This window comes from Sus scrofa, chromosome 15, assembly GCF_054392235.1.
Source record: "Sus scrofa isolate SSC_HxYL_T2T_F1_AM1 chromosome 15, Sscrofa_HxYL_maternal_Yorkshire_Landrace_v2.0, whole genome shotgun sequence".
Lineage (NCBI taxonomy): Eukaryota > Metazoa > Chordata > Mammalia > Artiodactyla > Suidae > Sus > Sus scrofa.
In genome coordinates this window covers 73833974-73855842 of record NC_139397.1, presented here as the reverse complement: position 1 = coordinate 73855842, position 21869 = coordinate 73833974, and the positions used below count along the sequence as shown (strand labels likewise).

At 38.3% G+C, this 21869-nt stretch overlaps 1 protein-coding gene across 9 annotated transcripts in view; it reads right to left on the bottom strand.

Moving 5' to 3' along the window:
- Nucleotides 1-21869, bottom strand: part of WDR33 (WD repeat domain 33) — a 119213-nt gene that overhangs the window by 35812 nt on the left and 61532 nt on the right. The gene's annotated exons all lie outside the window — the stretch shown is intronic.

The window sequence follows — 21869 nt, the reverse complement described above, 5'->3', positions numbered from 1 at the left end:
AAATCAGATGACTACTGATACAATAGGGAAAGTTACATTTTTCTCCCCTGAAGCACTGCCTGACAGTTCATAGAATATGTATCAATTCTCTCTATTCTTCTGCTACAACCAGAAAGAAGCAATTCTTTTTTTTTTTTTTTTTTTTTTTTTTGCTATTTCTTGGGCCGCTCCTGCGGCATATGGAGGTTCCCAGGCTAGGGTTTGAATCAGAGCTGTAGCCACCGGCCTACGCCAGAGCCACAGCAACTCGGGATCCGAGCCGCGTCTGTAACCTACACCACAGCTCACGGCAACGCCGGATCGTTAACCCACTGAGCAAGGGCAGGGATTGAACCCACAACCTCATGGTTCCTAGTCGGATTCATTAACCACTGTGCCACGACGGGAACTCCAGAAAGAAGCAATTCTACAGAATGTTTTGTGCCAACCAGGAAATTCCTCTTGGTTAGCTTTTCAAAAAATTTAAAGTGTTCAAAAAAATAGAAGGCTATTTTGGAGAATATTTACCAAAGAACATTAAAGGGAAAAAACCCAACAACCAAATTCTTTCAGCCTCATCGCTACTGTACTCCCCCAAATGATGGATATTAAAAATCAATATTACAAGGAACTTCAGCCATTTGTCTGAGATTAAAGATACTTGGTGTCCCACACAATGCAGAAGGCAGCAGCAAAGTCCTTTATAAGGGCATGCTGGTGTATGTGTGTGTAAAAGGTTCTCTAGTAAATATTTCTGCACACATTCATAATTCAATAGCAATATACAGATGATATAATATTCCTTTAAAAGATCAAGAAAAAAAGCACATAGTTGTCACTCGAAAAATTAGAAAGAAAAAAGAACCTTTAAAAAATGAGCAGGGAGTTCCTGCTATGGCACAGAGGGTTAAAAATCTGACTGCAGTAGCTCAGGTCACTGCTGAGGCATAGGTTCAATCCCTGGCCTGGGGCAGTGGGCTAAAGATTTGCGTTGCCAAAGATGTGGTGTAGGTCACAGCTGCAGCTCAGAAACTTCCATATGCCACAGGTGTGGCAAAAAAAGAAGGAAAAAAAAATTTTTTTAATGAGCATGACTACCAGAAAGAGCAGTACCTATGCAGCATTAATAATAAAGTTATTAGTGTGAGCAGATACCTTAACAAGAATGAAAATAAGCCAAGCCATGATTGAAACTTCTACAGTAGAAAAAGCAAAACCATTTAAAATACTTTAGAATACTTCCAGGATAAGCTTTCCTTCTGAAAACAAGGTAGAAATATGGTTCACTTAGCTGGTCATATTAAAGAGGCAATTTTTTAAGTTGAAAGTTTCCTGATACATAAATGCAACCCATAATCCTGATCAAAGTAGAAATAATTAATTAACCCCATGTCATTCATAGCCATGCACAGCATCAACTGTACTTTGAATCTCTGAGTTTGCCAGAATCTTCTTGGGTATATTTGTACACTTTGGTAAATGTGGTTCCCTATATAATCCTGTCCATCTACTTCTACTCACCTCTTAGAAGAAAGGAAGGTACAATGGCAAAGTTACAGAAATTTACCTATATCAGAACAAAAAGGTTACATGAACTCCTAAATACTGCTGAGGGTGAATATCTATCACCTAGCAGACTGTGTAATTTTTAGCTATAACTAAGAATTTTTCCTACAGATGAATATTCCGATATGACATTACACTTCAACTGGATCTTGATAATTATCTTCATTTTTGTTTCAAAGCAGAAATAAGGTAACGGAGAAAACCTCAACTGGGAGCTGGTTATATTACCTAGTTTCCATCACAGTGAAAACATATGCCAATAAAATAAATATCCAGTAGTGCATAAATAAATAAGAGGAGAAGAGTTGAGTGTCTCGTACATGAAAAATTCCAAAATAACAGGTTTTTGGGTATAATTTCCATGGAATTATGTGAGTATAGTTCCCAACCCCTTAAGTGTGGGCTTCATGACTTCCTTTCAAATCGTCAACAGTGTAGAGAGGGGAAAAAAGAGCAGCCTTACAGTGGAGAACTCTGACAAATACTGCTTCTACCTAGTGATCAACGTCAACATCAAATCACGTTGACAGTATACACCTCTGATGTATACTCAGATGTGATAAAAATGGCACGTTAGCTCTGATCGTCCTCCGCAAATCCCATAAAACCAAAACCAATCATGTTATAAAAATATCAGATAAATCCCAATTGAGGGACATTCCGCAGTTACCCTAAGACTTTTATCAAAACACTAGCTGCAAGAAAACAGTGGAACAAGATCTTGATAGTGTGGGTGGAAACTCTGAATCTAGAATTCTGCATTTAGCCAAGGCCATTATAAATGAAATAAAGACATACAAAAATTCTTCAAAATTTTCTCCATAGATCTCAGAAAGAAAAAAAAATGTATTCTAGAAATATGGAAACCAAGTAATGCTTATTAGCAAATGTGAAAATCCAAACCAGCTTAAATTAAACTTCACATGTTAGAAAGAACACTATTATTTCCTCATGGAGGTGTTTAAAATCTGCCATCTTCTTTTACTTTGTTGAAGGAATGAATGTGTGATACAAAGCCAAGAGAGCAAAACATACATCTACACACACATTGTATTAAAAACCAATACTGGGGAGTTCCCGTCATGGCGCAGTGGTTAACGAATCCGACTAGGAACCATGAGGTTGTGGGTTCGATCCCTGCCCTTGCTCAGTGGGTTAACGATTAACGATCCGGTGTTGCCGTGAGCTGTGGTGTAGGTCGCAGACGCGGCTCGGATCCCGCGTTGCTGTGGCACTGGTGTAGGCTGGCAGCTACAGCTCCGATTGGACCCCTAGCCTGGGAACCTCCATATGCCGCGGGAGCGGCCCAAGAAACGGCAAAAAGACAAAAAATAAATAAATAAAATTAAAAAAAACAAAACAAAACTGGGAGTTCTCGCTGTGGAGCAGTGGGTTAAGAATCTGGCGTCATCACTGCTGTGATTCAGGTCACTGCTGTGGCACAGATGTAATCCCTGGCCTGATAACGTGGATTCAATCCCTGGCCCAAAAACTTCCATATGCCATTGGTGTGGCCATAGACAAAATTAAAAATAAAAGTATGTTCTTAGGGGAAAAAAAAAGATCAATGTTTTGTTTTGCCCTTCTCTCTGAGCAATGTCAAGAGTGAATATGGAATTCCCACTGTGGCACACTGGGTTAAGAATCTGACTGCGGCAGCTCTGGCTGCTGTGGAGGCACATGTTCAATCCTTCCATATGCTGTGTTTAAGGCCATTTAAAAAAAAAAAAAAAAAAGAGTGAATCACAATTCTCATCTCTATATATAATCTGCTATACCTTTCTATCTCTGGCAGAAACAGCCAAGAGATAAAATGAGCTTTTTCCAAAAGGCACACAGGTACAGTGTCAGAATAGCTTTATTTGTAATTGAGGAAAGGGTATGTTAAATATAATTTAGTTCATATAGGTTTTATACTCAGTGCTCATGTGCTATGCAATGGTTAATAGTAAAGGAAAAAGAAATGGAGTAAACTTTATCTGTTTAAACTTCTGATATCATTTACCAGTTATGGCATCATATAGTTTACTTAACTCTTGCTAAGCCTTAACATTTTCATGCCTAAGATGGATTACTCAATTATTGGGTTGTTTCAGGAACTGAATGACATGTATGAAGCACTTAGCATCATGCCTAGCACACATTTTGAGTAGTCAAATTTTAAAAAAAGGCTCTTATTTTGATCCAACTCTGCCCTGATAAAGTTCACCATAAGGAAAGATATTTCCATGTAGAGTTAGTTACTCAGCAAAAGCTGTCACTGCCAAGAACAGAGTATGGGAGAGCAGAAAATGGCTCAATATGAAAGTACTTCTAAAAGTGAGATTTCTTACTTAAGACCTTGCTAAGTTTCAGTCTTCAAATGAGCCCTGAGGGAAAAAAATAGTGAGTTCTAATTACCAACTCCCAACCTATATGTACTTGACTTGATCTAATGCCTTTTATCTCACAGAACTAGAAAACCTTTGGGGGCCCTCACTGCCTTTACTGAATTATTTTGACTATGCTCTAATAACAAAGACAGACAGATAACACTTCTGATAGATAATACTAAAGGTTCCACTACACTTAAAATGGAATTTCTAATACTGAGCTAATACCAACCACTTTCCTTTATATTTATTAAGCAAATGAAAACTCTACTTTTTTTTCCTATTTTTAAAGAATATTAACTTACTTCTAGGAAAAAAAAATCTACAGGAAAAATACTAGGTTTAAGTCAAGTGTCTTAGTTATTTTAATTGATCACTTATCTCTAAACCCCTAAATGTCATGGATTACCTTAAGCTACAAATACATGATTAAAAACTTAAAAACAAAATTTCTTATGAAATGAAGAAATGATAGAAGTAGGAAGAATACCAAGAGGGATGTAAGGGAAACTGTTTTAAGGTCACTAATGTGAAGAAGGAATTGAGTCTTAGAATAAGTCATGATTTCACTAAGTGAAATTATGTACGCAAGCCCCTTCCTGAATTGTTTTCAAAGATTTACAGTGGATGCATTTATTTCCCAAGATTGTTACTGACCATAAATTTTATGAAAATTTCACAAAACTTCAATCCAAATGTGGGCATTCTCCAAAAATCACTGGGCTCAGTGATGAATAAATCACAGCAGAGAAAAATAAAACCCAAATTCACAAAGGGCTGTTGGGGCCTTAAAAAGACTCTAGGCTCCATGACAGCTCAGTGACAAAGGCTGTGATGTTGTAACGAGGGTAACTGCGGAACTCTCCATACAGCAACTTGTCCAGGCCCCTACTCCTGACTTCCCATTTATATAGAAGAGTTGCCCTCAGCTAAAGCCGGACAACGGCTTTCTAAACAAAGCAAAAGTAAGTCTGAGAAGAAATCCCAGAATAGGACTTAAGGCTGGAGAGGAAAGCAGTACAAAGCTTATGTCAATAACTCACTATGACCCTGCAAGGGGGAAAGGAGAAAGGAGAGAAAGAAGGAAGAGAGAGAGGGAAGATGAGATAGGAGGGAGGGAGGAAAGGAGAGGGGGAGAGGGGAGAAGGAAGGGCAGTTCCATCCTCCCAAGAATGATAAACTAAACACTCCATCTCAGAATTCAATACACCTATTCTGGCAATTGTGGCAGTTGTCTGTTTACTGTAAGACTGCCCTTCCCCATCCAGCTCACTAAACACACACACACACACACACACACACACACACACACACACACACACAGTCCACAATGAGGTCTACTATTGAGCAGAGGAATTTTTTGGGCAAGTGGACTTACCCAACTGCAAAAGAAATTAAAGATAGCTTCTTATATTAACCAACAGAAATCTTCATTCAAATATTTAGCTAACCAAGGATTACTGGACATCTGAGAAATTCAAGCAGAAGGAAAGAGAAACACCAGGAAAAGAAACAGATTAAGCGATCCTAGGGAAACAAACAGGAACATCAGGCCCAACCAAATCAAACACACAAACACACACACCTCAGTTACTATGCCATATGTTTTAAAGGATATATGCATTTCAAACAAACAACAAATAGACCATTATGACAAAGGAAAATACCAGAGAAACACTAAGTCTTAGAAATTGAATATGTAGTAGATAAAATAAAAAATTCATCAAAAGGGATGAATAACAGATTGGCATGGTTGAAGATCATATTCTGGAAGCTAAAACAGAAGAAATCTCCCAGTACTTGGAGAAAAGGACAGAAATAGAAAATAAGAAGGAAAAATACAAGGCAGATAGCTCCAAGAGGCCAAAGAGTCATATATCGAGTTCCATAAGACAAGCAGAGACAATGGGAAATGATAACCAAAGAAAGAAAAACCCTTTGAATGGAATAAAGATTTGAGATTGCAGACCAAAGTGAGCTAATAAAGATGAAGTTCAAAATACACCTACATCCATAGTTTAAAAAAAAAAAGTCCAGAGAAAAAAAGAGATCATTTAAAAAACATTCAAGGGGAGTTCCCATTGTGGCTCAGTGGGTTAAGAACCCAACCAGTATCTGTGAGGATGCAGGTTCTATCCCTAGCTTTGCTTAGGGATCCAGCATTGCTGCAAGCTTTGGTATAGGTCACAGGGGAGGCTTGGATCTCGCACTGCCATGGCTGTGGCTGCAGCTCTGATTCAACCCTTGGTCCAGGAACTTCCATATGCGGCAAGCGCAGCCCTAAAAAGAAAGAAAAATAAATAAGTAAATTCAAGGAGTTCCCTGACGGCTTAGGGGGTTGCAATTAAGGATTCTGTATTGTCACTGCTGTGGCTCAGGTTGGATCCCTGGCCCCAGGGAACTTCTGCATGTCACAGGTGCAGCCCAAATAAACAGATAAGTAAAAAACATTCAGAAGGGAAACCGGGTTACACACAGAATAATGAGAATCAGAACAGCATCTGACTTCTCACCAGCAGAAGACAGTGGAAGCCTTCAAAATTCTGAAGGGAAAAGGATGTCAAACCTAGAATTCAAAATCTAAACTATGAGTCAAGCATGATGGCAAATTACAGGCCTCTCCAGACATAAGAATTTTGAAGTTTACCTCCCAAGCACTGTTTCTGGAGGCAAAATATATTTTAAACTAAATTTTTAAACAAGAGTGGACTTAGGAAGGAAAGGCAAAGAAATCCCACTATGACTGTAGTCACAGGCACAGAAGACACATTAGTCCAAATTAGAGTAGGAAGTTAGCAAAACTAAAATGTAAAAATGCTGTAACAAAGGCTTTTAGCGTCATTAAGAAAAAAAGAGAAATTAAAAATTGCAAGAATAACTAAAGCAAACTAAACTGTGACATTACTTTCCACAGTTTTATAGCACAATCAATTTAAGAACACCAAAACTTACTTGATGTTGACATTCTTTTAAGTGAAAAAGGGTTTATTATAAACCTGCTTACACTACTTGTTTCTGAGATCAATAGATGATTCATAGTCACAATTCTACTTACTGGTTTCAATTTTTTAGAATTTTAACTGGTTAAATTCTTTGGCAGTGTTTACTTATTTATTTTTTCGACCATGCCCATGGCATGTAGAAGTTCCCAGGCCAGGGATCAAACCTGAGCCACAGCAACCCAAGCCACTGCAGTGACACTGCCAGATCCTTACAGCTATGCTACAAGGGAACTCCCTGACAGTGTTTATTTTAAATAGAGATAAAAAGGAGAAAAGTAGACAGACATTGAGAGGCATAGATGTCCTTATTTAACATAATGGAGAGTCAAGAAGTGCTGCCTAAAGTCGGTGGCCCTCCCAAAATTAAGAACTAAGAACATTTAAAGCTATAAGGGAAACTATCAGAACAACACCAATCATAACAAAGCCCAGGAGGTAGAAGGCATGGCTGGTGATGTAAGTACTTGAAATTCCTCATTTATCATGGCAGGGAAGTAAAGAGACGCTATGTCATATATATCGAGAGATATATTATTTAAAATTCTAATAGTAACCACAGGAATAAATAAATAAGTTTAAAAAGATTATCCAACTTCCATACCCGCTATGGTGCTGGAGAAGAGATTTTACCTTGGGTGCATATTATTTACGAATTTTTAAAAGAAGTTTAAATTTTTAAATGATGGAAACTTCCTAAAACATTAATCCTACATTATTATTAGAATTTTTGGCTGAACTACAACATTCTTAAACGTTATCATTAATGACTCCAGGACGCTGAGGACAACTCACAAGTATCTTCCAAAGGTTTAATGTTCAGTCTCTTTATCTGAGTTTATTGTTAGGACTGCAAACCCTTAAATGTCTATCAATGAGAATGGTAAAATAAGCTATGATAAGACACATGCTATGAAATGTTATAAAGCAGTTACCTAATAAAAAGACTGCAGCAGTAATGACAGGGAAAGATAGATGTTCATGATATACTGTGTCGTGAGAAAAGCAAGTAGCAAAAGAGTGTATGCAGTATGATCCCATTTTATGTTTGTTTTTTTTTTTAGTATCTTTTTGTATATGCATAAGAGTTGTGGAAACATTCACATCAAACTTTTAATGGGATAGTGATGACCTCTGAATATGAGATTGGAAACGGAGGGGAAGACACTGATTTTTACTTCTAAGTTTTCGAACTTTTTATGAATGTTTATTACCTTTGTAAAAGGCAGTAAATTCTCAATAAAACAACTTCCACATTAATCCCACCCAATTCTTTCCTTACCTTTCCACCCCCTCCATTCCCCAACAGTGGCGCATCAAGATCTCAGCCTCCCATATAGCACACAGTAGAATGTGTGAATCCAGACAATTACAGTTCTCTCCAAATCTCATTTCCACATGATACATAGAATATACTTGTTGCCATGCATGACTGATGGAAAAACTGCATCTTAATGCTGCATGTGGTCTTCAGGTTGGTTGATTAGGGAACGGTGCTACTAATAAAGCCAAGGTTGCAAGTGATAATCCACATACATATATATAGGTCAGTGATTGTTAAGAAGTCAGCCTATGTTTATATTCATTATCTATCATCTTTCTGGTGACAGGACAAGATGTGGACATATCAACGTAAACCCATTTAACTAGTGAGAACGCTTCTGAAAAGATACACACTGGTAGTGGGCTTCAGTCTCACAGTTGTATTCTAAACACATTCCTGTGTACATATGACCACAGTGTATACATTTCTTTGCCAGTCAACCACACTGAGTTGTGCCATCAATGTTTCCCAGAGAAAAAATGCTGCTTAGACAGGTACCTGCAGCAATACTGCCTGTGCTCTGTGGGACCAGTGTTGACACTGGGGTGTATGGGACCTCAAAGTTCTCAGTTACTGGTCTTTAATTCTCATCTTCAGCCATCACACTCAACACAAAATCAAAGTAGTGTGGCAGAGTGAAGCCTTCTCAAACTTAATTGTGCTTAAAGAATAATTTTCCTTTTAGTACACGTTTTTAGAAAAGGCAATAATAAAAGGAGAAAAATCAAAGACTAAAGAAAAGTAGAATAACTAAGGATTTATGATACAATGCTAATTATATAAATATCTCTAAAAATGGAGTATGTGATTTTGATCTAACTTAAAATGCCTATTAAAAATGCCCAAATATCAGAAGAAATCCTGACACCCAGTGGGTCACCAAACCAGTCCACAAGCATAGGGAGATGTGAGGGCTGACTTCTGCAGGCAGAAAGAGCCGCAGCCTTGGAAAGGGCCACAAGTTCCACCACACTATTGGTGGTTCCCGCCGTGCAGCTTGGAGAAGGCACAATACTCTCAAGCTCCACCGTTACCACTAATAAGAAATGTCTGTAAAATTCTTACCTAATAAACAATTTAAGACATTCCAAAAAAAAAAAAAAAAAAAAAAAAAAGCCCAAAGCCCAAATAGGAGTTTCTGTCGTGGCTCAGCAGTTAGAGAACCCGACTAGCATCCATGAGGACACGAGTTCGATCCCTGGCCTCACTCTGTGGGTTAAGGATCCAACATTGCCGTGAGCTGTTGGATAGGTTGCAGACTCAGCTCAGATCTTGCGTTGCTGTTGCTGTTGCTGTGGCATAGGCCGGTGGCTACAGTTCCGATTGGAACCCTAGTGTGGGAACCTCCATATGCCATAGGTGTGGCCCTAAAAGACACCCTCCCCCAAAAAAAAATGTCTGAATAACTCACACCACAAAGATGTATTAATTTTTGGCCTTTATATTTTTCAAGATATTATAAACTTAGTAAAAAGGAGTAATGGAAAAAATATTCTATTATATCCACAGAATAACTCAGTATAACTCAGTAGATCTTACATTCACCAAATATGAATTTGCCTAACTAGAACTCAAAAAAGCAGCTAGTATTCCTCGGGAAAGATTTAAATATATCATCCACTCAAAAACCAAATAAGCGAGCAACCAAAAAGGAAAAAGAAGAGAACTTTGAGGACAGTGCATGGGATGGTAGGAGTGAATCATTGCCTATGGTAATGCTGTGGTTCAGAGGTGACAGTGGAAATAAAGTATGAGGACTTACATAAATAAAGCTTTAAAAAAATAAGTCATAGTTCCATTTCAATATAATGTTATTTATTTAAATGTGGCTTACAATACAATAATTTTATCAATGACACTTCTAAACCTAAAAGTCACTACTGAAATAGGATAATCATATATGATAACCCATCCCAATTCTTGATCTAGTAATCTCCTCTTAAATAAACCCTTTATCTTTCCTAATCAATTCCAACTTCGTCTAACTCAAATTACTTTTTTTACACCCTCCGTAACTTCTGCATCTTCCTTTGCACATATATAATTTAAGCAACAAACACTTACTTCGTGCCTGCAACGTGAGAAGTGCTTTCTTCTGTGTACTTCTGGGACCCTCACAACAACCCTGTGAGGTAGGTATGATTAGCCACACTTTACAGAGGAGGAAATGCCTACTGAGACTTGACTTGCCCAGCAGCAGAGCTGGGATTCAAAGCCAGATCTACTGCTCTCGGATGAGTAATGTTTAAAGTATCCCAGAGAAAAAACAAAGACTGCCCCAGCAAGAAACTATGATTGTAACCAGAATTTTGGAGCAGCTTGGAAAAGAGGTTTGATAACATTAATTTCTTTTTCCTTGTCACTTAACCACTGTAAACAGCAATTACACTATATTCTCCTATAGTTATAGGTAACAACGCACAAAAAAAATTTTTTAAGGAAAAAAAATGACGTGTTACAAATAGATTTGCACTCATCATTGACTATGAAAAGACACAGTAAACTGGTACTATTCTAGATCGAACGTTCTGGTAAGTAGACAGTTACAGAGAAAACACAAATGCAAACCTACTGGTTATAATAAATATAGAAGAATAAATTTTGTGGGGATCATGAACGTAGACTGCTGCCCAGATAAATTAATTTTAAAATACAAAGCCTTATCTGGATACTTCAAATCAAGAGAATGTGCCACAAACCTTTGTGCTTAAATCATATGGAGATGTATTCTGGCACCTACATGTAATTCAGACACAGATAAAAATAGCAGCACAGTAAGCTCCCTACCAATTCTGAAATCTGTGTTACTTCTGAAATACCTCTTCCCATGCAAGAGGGTGTGGGTTTTTTGTTTTTTTGTCTTTTTGCCGTTTCTTGGGCTGCTTCCGAGGCATATGGAGGTTCCCAGGCTAGAGATCGAATTGGAGCTGTAGCTGCCAGCCCTGCCAGAGCCACAGCAACTCGGGATCCGAGCCACGTCTGCGACCTACACCACAGCTCAAGGCAATGCCGGATTGTTAACTCACTGAGCAAGGGCAGGGATCGAACCCGCAACCTCATGGTTCCTAGTCAGATTCATTAAGCACTGCGCCACAACGGGAACTCCAAGAGGGTGTTTTTAAAACTTCAAATGAACACATCTTTCTCTGCTGAATGATCTTTAAGAAAAAAATCTTGTTCTGAATAGTTATCATCCTTAGTTTGGTTCAAATCAACCATATTCTAATGCCTCTAAAAGTATCAAGACGTCAAAAGTTTTGCAATCTAAACCCTTAAAGGTTTTTGAGGTTCTCACCAACATTCAAAGCTATCATGAAGATTTCAAAGACAAAATGTGCTTATATTCTTTATTTCTATAGGAAAACTCTATAAACCAATGGCAAAATTAGTGGTACCACATAAAGAAACTGGTTTGCCTATAATGTGTCTTGTCTGTCTAATGGAGCTAGACATTTTGAATTCTCTAACCATGTGACACTACCCAAATGTGCTCCAGACTTTTATCAAGTGCCCATAAGTCAAGTCTTAATTACAAACCTAACTTTTCTAGTTTTAAAACTTAATCAGTTTTTTACTAAGTGATAAAAAGATTCATTATTAAGGAGAATATTCTTAGTTTATTATTCAAAGTGAAGATAAAACAGAAGATTACATTGCAGTTTCATGGGAGACAACTTTTATTCTGAATGCGCCTACATTTTAAAAAGATTATCTCCAGACTTACATGAGCAGATGCTCCATAAATATCTGATTTCTAAAAAGTTACCACTTTTAAAGTCACAAAAACTGTAAGAACTATCTCATTAATCAGAGGGATACTTTTCTATATACTATAGAACAGTGCTTGCTTTAGAATATATATAAAATTAAGATACTACAAAAAATGGTGCCTAGAAACAAAAAATCTCAAATTAGCACTTGTATTACTCATGGGGACAGGAGAGACTATTTAACCCCCTCCTCCATACCAAGGGCCTGGCACCTAGCCTGGCACCAAATACACAGCAAATTTTTCTTTTGCCTTTTTTTATTTATTAATTTTTTTTAGGACTGTGTCTGTGACCTACACCACAGCTCAAGGCTCCTTAACCCATTGAGTGAGGCAGGATCAGTCCTGCATCCTCATGGATCCTAGTCAGGTTCATTAACCGCTGAGCTATGAAGGGAACTCCACACAGCAATTATTTGAATAAATGAATAATCTAAATTAATTTTCAGTGATCTTTGATGTATACAGTTATACTAGAGAGTAGTTTTGAAACAGGTCCTTTTTATTGTTTAAGTCAACCTGAGAGTTCCTGAAGAATTTTACAATTATTTTAATTTTTAACTGTAAGGTTTTTAACATTAAAAACCTTTAAAATCCCTTTAATGTATATGCTACATATGAACACAGACAATACACAAAATAAATAGCTGACACTTCCCAGATGTAAAGAAAAAACTCGTGAAGTATGAAAAATTAACCCTGGACACTAAATTCAGTTGAGTAAATCCTAGAATCCCCAGGGAGATTAATGCAGGAAAATTCAATCATGGTATTTCTTAAAGAGAACATGTTTTTATCCACTACATGTATCCCCTTCCTTTCTGAAGTTTGCTTTATGCCACTTCACTTTTAGGAAAGATCCACATTAGTACAGGCATACCTCCAAGATATCGTGGGTTTAGTTCCAGACTACCATGGGAAAGCAGATACTGCAATAAAGAGATTCATACAAATTTTTTGTTTCCCGGTGTCTAAGTTATGTTTACACATACTGTAGTCCATTAAGTGTACAATATCAGTATGTTTAAAAAAAATTCTTAATTTAAAAATAATGCTTTTGGAAAATGCTGCTGATAGGCTGGATTGACACAGGGTTGCCACAAACCTTCGATTTGTAAAAAGTGCACTGTTTCAAAGTGTAATAAAAACGAAGTAAAAAACAAGGTATGTCTTTCTTGCTAACAGAAAGAAAGTGAAAAGGATTTTCCGATTTTACCCAAAGGGGGGGGGGGTGGGCAAAAAGTACGTGTTTTGCACCAAAGCCCTTATAGAGGCAGTAGACACACCAAGAGCAGCAAGAGTGGTGCCACCAAGATGCTTCCCAGGAAACTACACTCAACATCTCAGTTATCAAGCAGCTGTGCTTTATTTTGTGCATCTGTTAGCCAGCTGTGTCCTACTCTGGGGATGTGGGGAAAACCCTTAACTCTTCTGGCTAGTTGAAAACTGACATGCTTCACAGTTGTTTTGTAAAAATATACCTGGCACTATCATTGTAGCTCATTCCAGAAACAGATCCAATATATCACTGCTATTAAATCTTAATCTCCCCCAGCTGGTCCCTACACAGAGAAGCCAGTCGAACGTAAATGCTTTTTTGTTTGTTTGTTTGCTTACTTTTTAGGGCCAAACCCTCAGCATATGGAAGTTCCAAGGCTAGGGGTTGAATCGGAGCTGCAGCTGCTGGACTACACCATAGCCATGGCAATGCTGTGGGATCTGAGTCATATCTGTGACCTACATCACAGCTCATGGTAACAATGGATTCTTAACCCACTGATCAAGGCAAGGGGTCAAACCCATGTCCTCATGGACACTAGTAGGGTTCATTACCCTGAGCCACGATGAGAACTCCATGAACTTAAATTTTTTTTTTTTTTTTTCTTAGCCACACCCGCAGCATATGGTGGTTCCCAGGCTAGGGGTTGAACCGGAGCTACAACTGCCAGCCTACGCCAGAGGCACAGCAACACCAGATCTGAGCCGCATCTGCAACCTACACTGCAGCTCACGGCAACACTGGATCCTTAACCCCCTGAGCAAGGCCAGGGATGGAACCCACAACCTCATGGTTCCTAGTCAGATTCCTTTCCACTGCGCCAGACAGGAACTCCTCCATGAATTTCAATGCTTTTAAAGAGGGAGGGAAAAAGCAGTCCCTGACCTCTGAGAACTAATCTGATGCTCACAGCTAAGCCTCAATGTTGTTACAAACAGTAAGACCATAAGAAGAGACAAAAACAAGGTCCTGCGCAATCCACAGACCAAACATCTCTCTTATGCTAAGAGTAACAGACCTCACTTCTTTGAACTCTCAAACCGTTTACCCAAAATCCAAATCCTATAATATAATGTTAATAACACCCTCTTCCTGAGATACTTCACGGTTACCTATGGTCTGTGTGCTTTGTTGCAGCAAGTAATAAATACAACTTGTTAAACTACTGGTATGTTGCTGGTGGTCTCTGACTGGAGGTACTGATACTTGCGAATATGAAAGGTAGAATGAAAATAGACTAAGTGTTCTAGGGTTGCAAAATGACTTGAAGTCCTATCTGTTGTTAAATTAAGCTAATTACCATGGCTTCTTAATACACATCTCATAACAGAAGGGAGGCTTTGGTATAATATTCCATTTTGCTTTTAATGTCAAGACCATGCTAATATGTGTTGAAGAATTCAGATAAAGTACAAAGCACTACTTTCAATCATACTGAAAACTGCAAAGGCATCAGAGAAATTTATGTAGCTAAGATGATTAGGAGAAAGGAGTTCATCAAGAGTCACTTCAGTTGGAAGCATGCTCATGCATCCAGACTACATCCAGATTCGTAAGTATTTTAAAACAAGAACTCCAAGAAATTATTCGGCAATAATAAAGCTAAAGGTATATAAAGAAAAGGTAGGGGAAAAAAATTTTTTTAAAAAGTAGTGCTTACAATAACTACTGGAAAATCTGGATAAGATAACTATAAGAAGAAAATGAAGATATGTACTTTTCGTATGTACTTTCTCACTGAAAAAAAAAAAATTTTTTTTTTCTTTAGGGATGTACCTGCAGCATAATTAAAGTTCCCAGGCTAGGATCAAATCAGAGCTACAGCTGCCAGCTTACCCAACAGCCATAGCAACACCAGATCCGAGCTGCGTCTGCAACCTACACCACAGCTGGCAGTAACATCAAATCCTTAACACACTGAGCAAGGCCAGGGATCAAACCCCCATCCTCATGGATACTAGTTGGGTTCTTTTCCGCTGAGTCAAATGAGAACTCCCCCCACCAAAAAAAAAAATTGTTTTAATAAAAAAAAAAAAAAAAAAAAAAAACACCTCCCACTTTGCAGCTGAATGTTATTTTTGTAAGAATTAATTACAACCAGAGGTAGAAAAGCCTAGAATGCCAACTTAGAACAAATGTCTACAACATAAACAAAGCTACTACAAACACTAAACTGAGCATTTTGTCAAAAAAAATTTTTAGGCTATTCGTAACTCTATGTTTAATGCAAAAGTTAAAAACTAGAAGTCTTGAAAAAACTGATAGTAATAATTAAAGAGGACACTCTCTGGCCCAAAGAAAAGGCAGAAAACACCTTACCTGTCAACCATAAAGTCAGCTTAAAAAAAAAAAATCTAAGTTCCTTTGAGGCACAGCAGGTGAAGGATCCAGCATTTTCACTACAGTGGTTGAGGTCGCTGCTGTGGCTTGGGTTTGATCCCCAGCCTGGGAACTTCCACATGCCACAGATGTGGCCAAACAACGACAACAAAATATATAAAAATAAATCACCCATTACTTACCTTCCAGATAAAACTGGAAGATTTTCACGTCTGGGGGTTGGAACATGGAATAAATACATGCCAGTTCCCCAAGTGCCTCTTGAGGCCTGCCTGGCCATGGAAGATCTAAGATTGGAGCTTCAGTCTGAGATCCCAAGCATGAAAGTCACTGTTTTCAAAGGCACATCATTTCTTAGGAACCTGCACTGTGTGGGGTTGTGGCTGAGAAAAAATATTTTCACCACCACTGACCACCCTCTACCGGTGTAGCACACAAAGTACTGCATATGTTACAATCTGATTCCCTTGTTAGACACTTATTATCAGTTACATTTTATGGATCACGAAAACCTGGTTATTCAACAAGGAGCAATGATTTACACACATCTTCTGATGCCATAATGCAGTTCAAAACCTTGACTTCATCATATCAATAAAAAATATTTAGGAGTTCCTATAGTGGTACAGTGGAAACGAATCCGACTAGGAACCATGAGGTTTTGGATTCGATCCCTGGCCTGGCTCAGTGGGTTAAGGATCTGGCATTGCCATGAGCTGTGGTACAGGCTGCAGACGCGGCTTGGATCTGATGTTGCTGTGGCTGTAGTATATAGGCTGGCAGCTATAGCTCCAATTGGACCCCTGGCCTGGGAACCTCCATATGCCACAGGCACAGTCCTAAAATTAAAAAACCAAAAATAAAATAAAAAATGTTTAAAAGTTTGTTCCTGAGTTCCCTTTGTGGCACAGTGGTTAATGAACCCAGCTAGGATCCATGAGGATGCAGGTCAGATCCCTGGCCTTGCTCAGTGGGTTAAAGATCCAGTGCTGCCATGAGCTGTGGTGTAGATCAGACCTCCATTGCTGTGGCTGTGGCACAGGCCAGCAGCTGTAGATCTGATTTGATCCCTAGCCTGAGAACTTCTATATGTTGTGGCACTAAAAAGCAAAAAACAACAAAACAAACAAAATAAGCTTGTTCAAAAACAGCATGTATTATATCTTGTAATAACTGTATAACTTACAGTAGGAAAAGGAAGTCTGTGATCTTCCTGAGACCACCCGGTAAATGAGGTAAAAGATTTTAGGAAACAATGAGTTAAATATTCATTACGTTACAATTTATAATAGATTTATACCCTTTCACCAACATTTTATCAGAGTATTAGAAGTAATCCAAGAGCTCCCGCTGTGGTGCAATTCAGTGGCATCTCTACAGCGCTGAGACACAGGTTTAATCCCCGGCCTAGCACACTCGGTTAAGGACCTGGCATTGCCGAAGCTGCAGCACTGGTCACAAGTGAGTCTCAGATCTGATCCTTGGCCTGGCGAATCTATACGGTGCAGGGCAGCCAAAAAAAAGAAAAAAGAAGAGACCAAAGAAAGCTGACCTTTCCACTGAATCCGCTGTAAATCTCTTCTAAATTTTTTTTAGGATATGCAATTTATTGCCTGCTGGATATCAGCACATTTAATTCAAATGTGATTATAAAATAATGTTGAAGGAAATACCCTAATATTAACTACTCTCTCTTTATAGTCTGGACCTCAATAACAGTGTGAAGCTGCATCCTTTACAATCAACAATCACTGGAGTGCCTCCTACAGGACTGAAGCTCTCCTCTACCACACTGAGGCTGTCAAATACCTATCGTCTCACAAGCGTCAATCTCTAATATTCAATTCCTAAATCAGAACCATGGCATCATCTTATTTCCTCACTGTGGGAGGAAAGCAGATGACTTTTTTTAAAAAAAGGTCTGAAATATGAAGGAAAAGAACTACATGTAAAACAGCTATTTCAAAAAGCTAAAATGGGAGTTCCCACCATGGCACAATGTAAACAAATCCAACTAGGAATCTTGAGGTTGAGGGTTCGATCCCTGGCCTAGTTCAGTGGGTTAAGGATCCAGGATCTGGCACTGCCGTGCGCTGTGGTCTAGGCTGCAGACGCAGCTCAGATCTGGTGTTGCTGTGGCTGTGTCGTATGCCGGCAGCTACAGCTCTGATTGGACCCCTAACCTAGGAACCTTCACATGCCGAGGGTGTGGCTCTAAAAAGCCAAAAAAAAAAAAAAAAAAAGCTAAAGTGCTTTACAGTGAAACTAATGATTTCTCCGCCAGTTTTCTTTTTTTGGTTTTTTTGCCATTTTCTTGGGCCGCACCCCTGTGGCATATGGAGGTTCCCAGGCTAGGGGTCTAATTGGAGCTGTAGCCACCGGCCTATTCCAGAGCCACAGAAACTCAGGATTCGAGCCACATCTGCGACCTACACCACAGCTCAGGGCAACACTGGATCCTTAACCCACTGAGCAGGGCCAGGGATTGAACCCGCAACCTCATGGTTCCTAGTCGGATTTGTTGACCACTGAGGCACTACGGGAACTCCCTCTGCCAGATTTAATAAACCAAATAAAATGCCTAACAAACTCTCATGAATTTTTTTTTAAATAAACATTTTTTTAATCACAAGTCCCTTGGTAATTTACATTTGCTTGGCACATTAAAATATTGAATGTCTAAACCTAAAAATGTCCCTAAAAACTAGACTAGATAACACACTTGAAAAAGATGTAAATGGAACACTTTCCATTAATCTCTGAAAACTAAATTAAATGGTGTGATTTGACCATTACAAAAAATAAAATACTAATAACAACAAACTTTTGAAGTATTTCAGAACATTCAGAGCCTACAGAAAGAACATTACAAGTAAGGGCTGTACTATATATATGACCTCAAGAAAGAAAAGAATTTGGAGTTTCCGTCTTGGCTCAGTGGTTAATGAATCCGACTAAGAACCATGAGGTCGCAGGTTCCATCCCTGGCCCTGCTCAGTGGGTTAAGGATCCAGCACTGCCGTGAGCTGTGGTGTGGGTTGCAAATGAGGTTCGGATCCCGAGTTGCTGCTGCTGCGGCTGCGGCGTATTCCGGCAGCTACAGCTCCGATTAGACCCCTAGCCTGGGAACCTCCATATGTCGCGGGAGCAGCCCAAGAAAATGGCAAAAAGACAAAAAAAAAAAAAAAAGAAAGAAAATAATTTAAGTTCAGAAATCATCAAATTTACAATGCTCTTCAGTCAGACAGCAAACATCATATGCTATCGCTTACATGTGGAATCTTAAAAAAGGATACAAATGAACTTATTTGTAGAAGAGAAACAGACTCACAGACTTTGAAAACAAACACATGGTTACCAAAGGGGACAGGTGTGGGGGCAGGGGAACTACTGGGGGTTTGGGACAGGCATTGTGCACACTGTGATACGTGGAATGATTGGCCAATGGGACCTGCTGTATAACCCAGGGAACTCTACCCAATATTCTGTGATAATATGGGAAAAGAATCTGAAAAAGAATGGATGTGTATGTTGTAGAGCAGAAATTATCACAACATAAATCAGCTATACTTCAATAAAACTTAAAAAAATAAAAAAAAAACTTTTTTTAAACTTAACAATGCTCTTTAACTTCTAATCTCTTCTTCTTAGCATCCTATTTACTTATCAGTTGGGTCCATGTCTGCTACATCCTACATAAAGATTTATTTAGCTCCTACCACCCTGCAACAAACTCCAGGAAAGACTTCTGAGACAGAACAGGCTTCACCCCAGCCAGTCTGCCATCAGCTGGGAAGTTTAATGGGATGGGAGCAAAGGATGATCAGGAGGCCCAAAGAAATGATACTAGATTTATATATTTAACTCCTGCCTTTTGTGACAAAAAAAAAAAAAAAAAAGTGAAATACAATTTTCCCAAGACTCCTAACTTATTGCTGATCATTTCACTCATCAAAGATGACAAACAGAAACGACATTTTACCAGAGCTCTCACTAGCTCACCCAACTTTATTGCTAAATGGAGTTAGAAGTTTAAAACTGTGATCAAATTCAGTCAATAGGAAAAAACCTGTTCTTTCACCAGAGGAAAATAAATGCTGTCCTGATGAAGCAGTCAGGCACCAATTATAACATTTGGCACAGTATGACAAGCTGTAAAAAGCAATGGTTTTCGTTACTCAGCACTCCCATTCACAATGGTACCAGACCAATTCACAAGACGTATCTGAAGAAATGAAAGAACTAGGGAAATGCTGAAACTGCTACGACATGATGCCTTGTTAATGTATCACAAGACGTATCTGAAGAAATGAAAGAACTAGGGAAATGCTGAAACTGCTACGACATGATGCCTTGTGAATGTATCAGCAAAACAATCAAGTATAACACATTGACCAATGAGTAATCATTAAATATTTGATTCATCTAAGAATTAAAATAGAATCTTTAAACGTCTCCACAGGCGATCTTTTTTATTTATTTTTTTTAGGGCTGTACCTTCGACATACAGATGTTCCCAGCCTAGGGGTCAAATTGGCAGCTGCAGCTGCCAGCCTACACCAGAGCCACAGCAACGCAGGATCCAAGCCGCATGTGCAACCTACACCAAAGCACCAGATCCTTCACTCATTCAGTGAGGCCAGGGATCAAATCCACATCCTCATGGATACTAGTCAGGTTAACCTACTGAGCCCCAACAGAACACCTCCACATGAGATCTTAAAAATGCAAATTTTAAGTGCTGATTTTTCACATCTGGAAAACATCAGAAAATCATGACGACTCTGTTTAAACAAGTAGTCATATTTATAGACTAACCATAAATAAAAATCTATACTACTGGGAATTCCCACTATGGCCCAGCGTGTTAAGGATCCAGCTATGATGTAGGTCGAAGATGCAGCTCTGATTTCATCCCTGGCCCGGGGACTTCCATATGCCTCAGGTGCAGCCAAAAAAGAAAAACAAAAACAAGATCTCCCCCACAACCTGTACTACTGTAATAACTAATGATAATGCCTGAAAAGCATTTAAATCAGAAAAGTAGAATACACTTCTGAAATAACCATTTTTATCCTTAAAGAGGGAAAGAGGCTCTTTTTTAGCTTTGGAAATAACATAATAGCTGGCATCCACTGAACATTCTTTATGGCACTAGTTAAGTGATTCTCATGAATTAAAACATTTAATTCTTGCAACTTAGTAAGGCCAGTACCATTATTAACCCCCATTATACAGACTGAGGACACAACCACAGTAATGTGATTCACCCCAGTATCACAAGGCTGCTAACAGTTAAAACTGTGACCAACATCCAGATTCCACAGTCTTGTAATAATACACAACTTTATCTTTTTATATACTTTTGTTGTGTTGCTTTTAGTAGCAGGACACTAGTAAATTAAGCTAATAACAGAATGTTATTTTCAAAAGAGTACAGCAACATATCAAGGAGAAAACATTAAGACAGCTCTACACAAGGGACGTGAGATAACAGAAATCACAAAAATGACAATTCAAATTTAAAGAATAGTAGGAAAAAAGGAAAAATAACTTAATGAAAATACCCTTTAGTTTAGGAGTCTAAACTACCTAATAAAAGGCTTAGATGGAAAAGAGGCATGAAGCAATCTTCAGAGTGCTAAAAATACTTTGCATTTGATCTAAGAGGTGGTTAGATGAGTGTGTAAATTTTTAAAATACATCATAATATACATTTAAGATTTGTGCACTTTATATGCATGTGTATAATTTAAAAGTACAAATACTATTTCAAAATGTTTTTAAAAGATTAGTTCATCTTAAAGGCTCCAAATACTAACAATAGAATTAAATGACCTAATGTCTCACCAAAAATACTTTTAGAATAGAAGGTGGCAGTATCTCCTTGTGGGATATAGCCTATTCATTTAACTCTTTATAATGAATGTATCCACATGTTTGACTTTCAGGATTTTGGGTCTACTCTAACAAATGAACCTACAGTTTAGAGACAACCTAACTCAGGTTAATTATTGCCAATTAGAACCATCCATCTGAAAAAGGAATGCCTTGCATAATCTCCTTCTAACAGTTGCAAAAGCTAAACAAGGCACAATTTCAGAAAAAGAAAAGAAAATTTATAATTAAATCCAAATATAATGCCCTATTTCCTCCCCATCCACTATATTCAAGAACTATATACAATACACCCAATCCTTTTATACAAAAGCTTTTAAATATCTGAAAGTGATAAAATTTT